Source organism: Corella eumyota, chromosome 6 (assembly GCF_963082875.1).
Source record: "Corella eumyota chromosome 6, kaCorEumy4.1, whole genome shotgun sequence".
Taxonomy (NCBI): domain Eukaryota; kingdom Metazoa; phylum Chordata; class Ascidiacea; order Phlebobranchia; family Corellidae; genus Corella; species Corella eumyota.
In genome coordinates, this window is record NC_137495.1 from 6,485,355 (window position 1) to 6,496,213 (window position 10,859).

A 10,859-nucleotide genomic window follows, 5' to 3' on the forward strand; every position below is an offset into this window, starting at 1 on the left:
GGTATTTAATTTTTTACACCTATGTTGGAGCTCGTAAGGTAAAATTTATGGGTTTATGTAATAACATTGAGACTTAACTAAGTTACTTGTTGCCCCTGGACGTGTTCAATATATCAGCACCAATAAAAGGCAGACTTGGCTCTATGCAACCATCTAAAAATGTCTTGAGTGAAACCCTGGATGTTAGTAAATTATTTTAGCGGCAATAAAACCCAGATGGGGTACATATTAAGCAATTTATCTTTCTATCAACTGTTTAACTTTCTTTACAACGTTTTAATACCTGAATTAAGATGAAACATTTGAGGCATTTAAGTATTCTATTTTATGTTTTTAAATTCATATTTGGTGACATACATTTGTCCAGTTCTGCTAAGACTGCTGCTCATTTTGTTTACTGTAGTTTCTATCCAAGATTCTAAATACGAGGAACTAATGTTATTTTTAGCTCTACGTTTTTTAGGTGTATAGAAAAAGGAGTATTTTAAATCCAGATCAAACGTAGATCACAATTGACTAAAGCCAACTTATTTCTTAAAAGTGTCTTTGTGTTTAAAATAATGATCCAAGGTCCAAATGCAAGAAAGAAACAGAAATCTCCAAGAATTAAACAAACTAGAGGTATAATAAACTTTAAAAAAAGATTAAAAACCATTTAAAAGTTTAATGTTTTACATAAGACTGCCTGTAGTTTTACATTTTTATAAAAAAATAACTTTTTTTGTTAAATTAACAAATTTGCATATTTGCCTAGTTTAAAAAGTAAAAAACTTAAACTTTCATTTTTTAGATGAAGGTACACAACAAACAGAGTTGGAATATTCAACATTGCCTGTTTCTTTGGTATGTTAAAAACACTAATTTAAAATGACATAAATATGAAGGTTTACTTTAATTTGAATCAAATAGATTACGAATTTTGTAACAGTTAACCTTGCTTACCTGGCCACATATTATTAATTTTTTATTAAAACCTTTAATGCAGCATAGGCATAATCTAATTTATGTTTACAACATAAGATTTATGCACTCCTTTATGCCATTTTTTAATGTTTCAAAACACAACAAAGATTTGTAATCTTAGATTCGAGAACTTGATTTTGACCAAAGTTTTTATATTTCTAAAGCAGTAAGTCTTTGTTAATTTAAATTATGCTTATTTGTTTATACATATAAAAAATGCAAGATTTTGAACTTTTTAAGCAAATTGCACATGTTTTAGAATTGTTACCATTTTATACCCATAACCTAGGTGTGTGTTTGTTGAGCAAAATAATTGTATTAACTTAACTGAAGAAAATAATAACGTTTTTAAATTATTTTTGATATACTGTCTACTTAATTATATTTTAGGCAAATTTAAAATAATTTTTTAACTTAACATATTGAAAATAATACTTTTAAACCATATTTGTTAACACAACATAACATGTTATAATATACCTACATCGGTTTTGAACTTCTAAGTTTGAACACCTTATAACCTTTATTTAATCCCCTTTAATGTAAACCCTCTTACAGTTAAACCCTTCACATTTAAACCACTTGCATTTGAACTCCTTACACCTGAACCTCTTACATTAAAACCTTTTTCAGTTGCGTCAAAATCAATATTTGCCAATAGTCCCTGATTCTTTTTTACACACAGCCATATTTAAATTTAAAGGCTTATCTTGTATGTTCTATATATATTGTTTATTAGGCTATATTAGTATAAATTTTTAAATAAATAAAGGTAAAAAACTTTAAATAATTTAATATAGACTGAAATAAAATTTTTATTTTTAGGTAATTGGTTGTAAGGATGAGGACATTGCAGCTCCACAAAGTGAAAACAAAAGTGTTGAATCAAGTTTGGCTTTAAAAGAAAAGGTCGTACCTATTTTATTATTTTTGGTTCATTTAACTTTCTGTGATTTTAAAATATTTTTTGTATATATAGATTATTGCTAGAAACTATTCAATGATTATTGCTTTTTAGGAGGTGAAGGATTTGTTAAAAAAAAATTCATTTCTACAGAGTAAAAATGAAAGTTTTGAATCAGATTTGGATTTAAAGGAGAAGGTTAATTGATTGGCTTTATAATTTTCTATGTTTGTTCTTCAATATTCTTGTGATTAATTTTTTTAATTTTAGGAAATTATAGATTTAAAAGAAAGAAACACAAAGCTTCAAAGGGAATTAAACGCTAGCTTGGAGGTATAAACCAAATTTTTTAAAAGTTTTTTGTCATTATAGTAAGCTTTTTTACAGGAAAAAACGGTTATGTACTATGATCCAGAGGATATTTTGTGTGTTTCTACCAAAAATGGTGCATTAGGTAGTGGGACATACGGTAATGTGCGTCTTGCTTTTAATAAAGCATGGGGTGCAGTAGCTATTAAGTGTTTTCCAATCTATGGCGATGATCATGAAACAACAGAAAAGCACAATGAGTAAGTTTTGTTTGAACAATTTTTTTCTACATTTTTCATAAAGCCAATGATCTTTTTTCTTAAATAAGCAATTTATCATGGGTTATAGTAACTTTAATGCATTTTAATATTTCAGAGTTATAAAAGAATGTAAGATGTTACAACTTGCAACCCATATTAACGTTGTAAGAGTAATTGGTTATACAACATGGCCAACATCAGCTGGAATTATTATGGAGTACATGCTTGGAGGGAATCTGGGATCTCTTCTTTTATATCGAAGAGAAGTTCAGGTGATTCCCCCTGCTATTCGTTTAAGATTTGTATGCGATATTTCGAGTGGAATAACATACATTTTACCCACGGTGACTTAAAAGTTGATAACATTCTTCTTACGGGTGATTTAACTTGCAAAATATCTGATTTCGGCGGTGCTTGTTTTGCAACTTGTACTGAAGAATCATCTATGAGTGCAAGCAAGCAAAAGATTATCAACACCAGAGTATTTACAGCTCCTGAAGCTCTACAAAATCCACTAATAAAAGTTCGCAAATCTGGTGATGTATATAGTTTTTCAATGATGATTTTCATGATATTAACCCGAGAATTTCCCTATGACAAGGCTACAATTGATAGCTATTTAGAGAACATTAAACAAGGAGGAAGGCCTAATTTAGAGGTAATACATGAATTAAAAGAAACTTTAACCAATCCTAAAGACATTGCAATTATTGATCTTCTTCAAAACAAAATGAAAAATTGTTGGAAACAAAATCCTGCTGAACGACCATCAATTATTGACATTAGAGATTGCCTCCAAAGTAAACTATCAGAAATAGAGTTGTGTGTAATTCAAGAACATATTTGTAAAATATTAAGAAAACTTAAATTAAAAGTCCCTTGCCAAAATTCTTTTGATTGTTGTGCAATGGATCAATTTTCTCCACCATATTTCCAACTAAATAAAGTTGCTTCTACTAACAACTAAACTATTTTTTTTTATTTTATGTTTAATCAAATTAAGAAATTAAACAATTTCTATATTTTTTTAATCAGTTTATTTTTTTGACTTTACTTATTAATAGTTCTATGCATTTTTTAATAAATTGTTGATAACGAAAGGTTGTACAGCTAAATAAAGAAAAAATATAAATTGGTATATTTTTTAAATTATTCAAAAAAGCTAAAAAAAACTGACAGTTATGATTTTTTTTAAAGTAATAAACTATTACATTTAAAACAAATGTGAATTTTAAAACTTAATGAGAACATCAACCTTTTAAAATATTTACAACATTAGCAAGATTTTATTGCAGCATATTGAAGATTAGTATTTTTGCTAGTCTACGTGTTAAACTACTTGCAAAATTATTAATTGGAGACAACTGACAAAACGGATGCCATCAATAAGCTCATACACGGATTTAGATATTTTGGGAATACAATTTCATTTACAGTAATTAGATAAAGCCAGTAACAAAATCATTACAAGAATAGTATTACTTAAGAATTGAACAACTAACGTATTTATATCAACTCAAATGAATAAAAACTTTGACAGAATAGCATCACAGTAGTAACTGCTTCCATAGTGAAAATAATATTAAGCTCATTTAAATAAAAACTGTTATAAGATTCTCCTATCAGACTTATCTCAAGTTGGCCGTAAAATCACAGCCGACGGAATAAGATTGCAACCGACGGAATAAGATCGCAACCGACGGAATAAGATTGCAACCGATGGAATAAGATCACAATCGACGGAATAATATTACAATCGACGGAATAAGATCACAATTAACGGAATAAAATCACAGTCGACGGAATAAGATCGCGATCGACGAAGTAAGATCATAATCGACGGAATAAGATCTCAACTCACGGAATAAGATCACAAACGACGGAATAAGATCGCAATCAACGGAATAAGATCACAACCGACAGAATAAGATCACAACCGATGGAATAAGATTACAATTTAAAAAAATATAAAAAAACGCGAAAATCGCATTGGCTGTTTATATAGAATTACTGTCTGTTAATTTAAAACCAAATACTTAGTAAGACAATTTTTATTAACCCCTTACCCAAACCCTCTTCTGAGAAACGCCCTTCAATTTCAAAAGTAATATTAATCGTCGGTTGTGACCTTATTCCGTTGATTGGGATCTTATTCCGTCGGTTGTGATCTTATTCCGTCGATTGTGATCTTATTCCGTCGGTCGTAATCTTATTCCGTCGATTGTGATTTTATTCCGTTGATTGTGATCTTATTCCGTCGGTTGAGATCTTATTCCGTCGGTTGCGATCTTATTCCGTTGGTTGTGATTCTATTCCGTCGATTGCGATCTTATTCCCTCGGTTGTGATCTTATCCCGTCGGTTGAGATCTTATTCCGTCGGTTGCGATCTTATTCCGTCGGTTGCGATCTTATTCCGTTGGTTGTGATTCTATTCCGTCGATTGCGATCTTATTCCGTCGGTCGTGATCCTATTCTGTCGGTTTTAATCTTATTCCGTCGATTGTGATCTTATTCCGTCGGTCGTGATCCTATTCTGTCGGTTTTAATCTTATTCCGTCGATTGTGATCTTATTCCTTCGGTCGTAATCTTATTCCGTTGATTGCAATCTTATTCTGTCGGTTGTGATCTTATTCCGTCGGTTGTGAACTTATTCCGTCGGTTGTGATTCTATTCTGTCGATTACGATCTTAATCTTTTAAAATTATTAGTGAAAACCAGATTTTATTCCGATATGGTATTTGTTCTTCATACATCTATCTGGTAATTTGAGCTTAGTCCTTTTGTGGTCATATTACTTGAGATTCATCGCATCCCCCTAACACCCATTGTCTTTACAATTAAAAGCAAGTGCAATGCGAAACTAAGGGTTGGGGCAAGAAGGGTAATTAATTGCATTAGCATAAAGTCATATTTATAAAAGCGGGTATATTATTTTAAAATGACAATAAACTATATTATTTTGTAAATAACTTTAATTAATTTGACGGGAGTAGGACCATTTAGGTTTGTGACGTCCGTATTTTTGAGCAAGAGACTTTTACACCACACAAGTTTGACCACCACCTTTCTGCCAGAGAGTAGCAGAGAATTTTGTTTGGGCGGATAATTATAAAAAACAGTGATTCCAAATATTTTATAATCGTACAATACAAAAAATAACGGGGTAAAATAGCCCCTTCAAGAGAAAAAAATTAAAACCAAACCTAATATAGAACAAGTTAGCAAGGTTCTTAACACTTTAAAATTAAAATAAAATTAAACAAAACATTAAAAAACTGTTAAAAGCAGGAGTAAACTTTTGTACTGAACTGAAATGCGTGTTATTACTGACGTCACAAATCGGGGTTTTGACAACTTACCTATCATGTCGCTCCAATTCTTTTTTTATATTTGGTGGAGGACAACGTTCCCAACCACGACATATCTTCAAAAAAGTGAACAAAATATTAGAAAGTGATCAAATACAGGTGTAAACTTTGTATTTTCGTAATATACGCTATAGAAGTGACGTCACAAATCGGGAGTTTTGACAACTTACCTATCATGTCGCTCCAATTTATTTTTGATATTTTGTGGAGGACAACGTACCCAACCACGATATATCTTCAAAAAAGTGAACAAAATATTAGAAAGTGGTCAAATACAGGTGTAAACTTTGTATTTTCGTAATATACGCTATATAAGTGACGTCACAAATCGGGGGTTTTGACAACTTACCTAGCATGTCGCTCCAATTTATTTTTGATATTTTGTAAGGAACAACGCACCCAACCACGACATACCTTCAAAAAAGTGAACAAAATATTAGAAAGTGGTTAAATACAGGTGTAAACTTTGTATTTTTTGTAATATACGCTATAAAAGTGACGTCACAAATCGGGGGTTTTGACAACTTACCTATTATGTCGCTCCAATTTATTTTTGATATTTTGTAAGGAACAATGCACCCAACCACGACATATTTTCAAAAAAGTGAACAAAATATTAGAAAGTGGTCAAATACAGGTGTAAACTTTGTATTTTCGTAATATACGCTATATAAGTGACGTCACAAATCGGGGGTTTTGACAACTTACCTATCATGTCGCTCCAATTTATTTTTAATATTTTGTGGAGAACAACGTACCCAACAACGACATTCCAAAATATATTAACATAAAATGTTTATTCCACAATTTTGGAAAAAATTTGCAATTTTGTAAAGTGTCATCCTAGTTAAATATAATTTTCCCAACTTTTAAAGGGTGTTTTATTAATTTTATTCTATTTAAAATAGCTAAGTAAGAAAAATTATCCACATGCACTAAAGAAGTTAAATAGGCATCGACGACGTATTTTGAAAACCAACAGATGTTGTAATTAATGTAATATTGCATTATTTTATTATGCATATCATTGGAGTGATAATAAATTATTGTTGCCAAGTCAAGCCAATGTATATTTTGATTATCAACTCTTTTAAAAGCGATATCACAAAAATTGGTAACTTTAAAAAATTATCGTATTATAGACCAATTAGATTCGTAATATTTTAAATGTCAGCATTTATCATCTCAATTGTTTTAATTTTTAATTGGTTTATGGAGTGTTTTTGGAATAAATTTTGTTAATCTACCGATGGTAAAGGCCGTGAATTTGATGACGTATTTTTAAATTTTAGCCTTTTTGCTGATTCGTGTAAAATCCCTTGTTTCTGCGTTTTTGCTTTTTAAATAAAGAAACCACCAACGGCGTCATTTTAAATGGGGACTTCTTTATTGCTTTAAAGGTTGTGTTTTTGCTTATGTTTTATTTTCCTAATAAGTTTCATACCCATTTTTAAATTAATGAATTCGCTTGAAAACTGTTTTCGGTTTCCATAATTTCTTTATGATATTGCTTTATGAAATGGTCCAAACCAGAGCTACGTTTACAATAAAGGTTTGTTTATTTAAGTTCCCTAAAATCTTGTTCTTTTATACTTAGAGTAAGGTTGTTGGTTAAAACCAATTTTAAAGAACAGTCTAGTCTACTTTTAACAAGTGTGATTATCTAAATTGGAGCGACATAATAGGAAAGTTGTCAAAACCCCCGATTTGTGACGTCACTTATATAGCGCATATTACAAAAATACAAAGTTTACACCTGTATTTGACCACTTTCTAATATTTTGTTCACTTTGTTGAAGAAATGTCGTAATTAAGTGCGTTGTTCTTTACAAAATATCAAAAATAAATTGGAGCGACATGATAGGTAAGTTGTCAAAACCCCCGATTTGTGACGTCACTTCTATAGCGTATATTACGAAAACACAAAGTTTACACCTGTATTTGATCACTTTCTAATATTTTGTTCACTTTTTTGAAAATATGTCGTAATTAAGTGCGTTGTTCTTTACAAAATATCAAAAATAAATTGGAGCGACATGATAGGTAAGTTGTCAAAACCCCCGATTTGTGACGTCACTTATATAGCGTATATTACGAAAATACAAAGTTTACACCTGCATTTGACCACTTTCTAATATTTTGTTCACTTTTTTGAAGATATATCGTGGTTGGGTACGTTGTCCTCCACAAAATATCAAAAATAAATTGGAGCGACATGCTAGGTAAGTTGTCAAAACCCCCGATTTGTGACGTCACTTCTAAAGCGCATATTACGAAAATACAAAGTTTACACCTGTATTTGACCACTTTCTAATATTTTGTTCATTTTTTTGAAGATATGTTGTAATTAAGTACGTTGTTTTTTACAAAATATCAAAAATAAATTGAAGCGACATGCTAGGTAAGTTGTCAAAACCCCCGATTTGTGACGTCACTTATATAGCGTATATTACGAAAATACAAAGTTTACACCTGCATTTGACCACTTTCTAATATTTTGTTCAATTTTTTAAAGATATATCGTGGTTGGGTACGTTGTCCTCTACAAAATATCAAAAATAAATTGGAGCGACATGCTAGGTAAGTTGTCAAAACCCCCGATTTGTGACGTCACTTCTATAGCGTATATTACGAAAATACAAAGTTTACACCTGTATTTGACCACTTTCTAATATTTTGTTCACTTTTTTGAAAGTATGTTATGGTTGGGGACGCTGTCCTCCACCAAATATAAAAAAAGAATTGGAGCGACATGCTAGGTAAGTTGTCAAAACCCCCGATTTGTGACGTCACTTCTATAGCGTATATTACGAAAATACAAAGTTTACACCTGTATTTGACCACTTTCTAATATTTTGTTCACTTTTTTGAAGATATGTCGTAATTAAGTGCGTTGTTCTTTACAAAATATCAAAAATAAATTGGAGCGACATGATAGGTAAGTCGTCAAAACCCCCGATTTGTGACGTCACTTATATAGCGTATAATACGAAAACACAAAGTTTACACCTGTATTTGACCACTTTCTAATATTTTGTTCACTTTTTTGAAGGTATGTCGTGGTTGGGTGCGTTGTTCTTTACAAAATATCAAAAATAAATTGGAGCGACATGCTAGGTAAGTTGTCAAAACCCCCGATTTGTGACGTCACTTCTAAAGCGCATATTACGAAAATACAAAGTTTACACCTGTATTTGACCACTTTCTAATATTTTGTTCATTTTTTTGAAGATATGTTGTAATTAAGTACGTTGTTTTTTACAAAATATCAAAAATAAATTGAAGCGACATGCTAGGTAAGTTGTCAAAACCCCCGATTTGTGACGTCACTTATATAGCGTATATTACGAAAATACAAAGTTTACACCTGTATTTGACCACTTTCTAATATTTTGTTCACTTTTTTAAAGATATAACGTGGTTGGGTACGTTGTCCTCCACAAAATATCAAAAATAAATTGGAGCGACATGATAGGTAAGTTGTCAAAACCCCCGATTTGTGACGTCACTTCTATAGCGTATATTACGAAAATACAAAGTTTACACCTGTATTTGACCACTTTCTAATATTTTGTTCACTTTTTTGAAAGTATGTTATGGTTGGGGACGCTGTCCTCCACCAAATATAAAAAAAGAATTGGAGCGACATGCTAGGTAAGTTGTCAAAACCCCCGATTTGTGACGTCACTTATATAGCGTATATTACGAAAATACAAAGTTTACACCTGTATTTGACCACTTTCTAATATTTTGTTCACTTTTTTGAAGATATGTCGTAATTAAGTGCGTTGTTCTTTACAAAATATCAAAAATAAATTGGAGCGACATGATAGGTAAGTCGTCAAAACCCCCGATTTGTGACGTCACTTCTATAGCGTATAATACGAAAACACAAAGTTTACACCTGTATTTGACCACTTTCTAATATTTTGTTCACTTTTTTGAAGGTATGTTGTGGTTGGGTGCGTTGTTTCATACAAAATATCAAAAATAAATTGGAGCGACATGATAGGTAAGTTGTCAAAAACCCCGATTTGTGACGTCACTTATATAGCGTATATTACGAAAATACAAAGTTTACACCTGTATTTGACCACTTTTTAATATTTTGTTCACTTTTTTAAAGGTATGTCGTGGTTGGGTGCGTTGTTCCTTACAAAATATCAAAAATAAATTGGAGCGACATGCTAGGTAAGTTGTCAAAACCCCCGATTTGTGACGTCACTTATATAGCGTATATTACGAAAATACAAAGTTTACACCTGTATTTGACCACTTTCTAATATTTTGTTCACTTTTTTGAAGATATAACGTGGTTGGGTACGTTGTCCTCCACAAAATATCAAAAATAAATTGGAGCGACATGATAGGTAAGTTGTCAAAACCCCCGATTTGTGACGTCACTTCTATAGCGTATATTACAAAAATACAAAGTTTACACCTGTATTTGATCACTTTCTAATATTTTGTTCACTTTTTTGAAGATATGTCGTGGTTGGGAACGTTGTCCTCCACCAAATATAAAAAAAGAATTGGAGCGACATGCTAGGTAAGTTGTCAAAACCCCCGATTTGTGACGTCACTTATATAGCGTATATTACAAAAATACAAAGTTTACACCTGTATTTGACCACTTTCTAATATTTTGTTCACTTTTTTGAAGGTATGTCGTGGTTGGGTGCGTTGTTCTTTACAAAATATCAAAAATAAATTGAAGCGACATGATAGGTAAGTTGTCAAAACCCCCGATCTGTGACGTCAGTAATAACACGTATTTCAGTTCAGTACAAAAGTTTACTCCTGCTTTTAACAATTTTTTAATGTTTTGTTTAATTTTATTGTAATTTTAAAGTGTCAAGAACCTTGCCAACTTATTCTATATTAGGTTTGGTTTTAATTTGTTCCCTTTAAAGAGGCTTTTTTTCCCCGTTATTTTTTGTATTGTACGATTATAAAATATTTAGAATCACTATTTTTTTTAATTATCCGCCCAAGCAAAATTCTCTGCTACTCTCTGCCAGCTCTCTGGCAGAAAGGTGGTGGTCAAGTTTGT

The 10,859-nt window shown here is 31.2% G+C and overlaps 1 pseudogene across 1 annotated transcript; it reads left to right on the top strand.

Annotated features, from left to right (window-relative positions):
• The first annotated feature begins 421 nt into the window (after positions 1-421).
• Positions 422-3,565, top strand: LOC145755438 (receptor-interacting serine/threonine-protein kinase 1-like; annotated as a pseudogene). The gene is made up of 8 exons (XR_014284202.1): positions 422-621; positions 791-843; positions 1,085-1,129; positions 1,789-1,872; positions 1,982-2,065; positions 2,138-2,200; positions 2,255-2,436; positions 2,552-3,565. The product of XR_014284202.1 is annotated as a receptor-interacting serine/threonine-protein kinase 1-like (transcript).
• Positions 3,566-10,859: the final 7,294 nt, after the last annotated feature.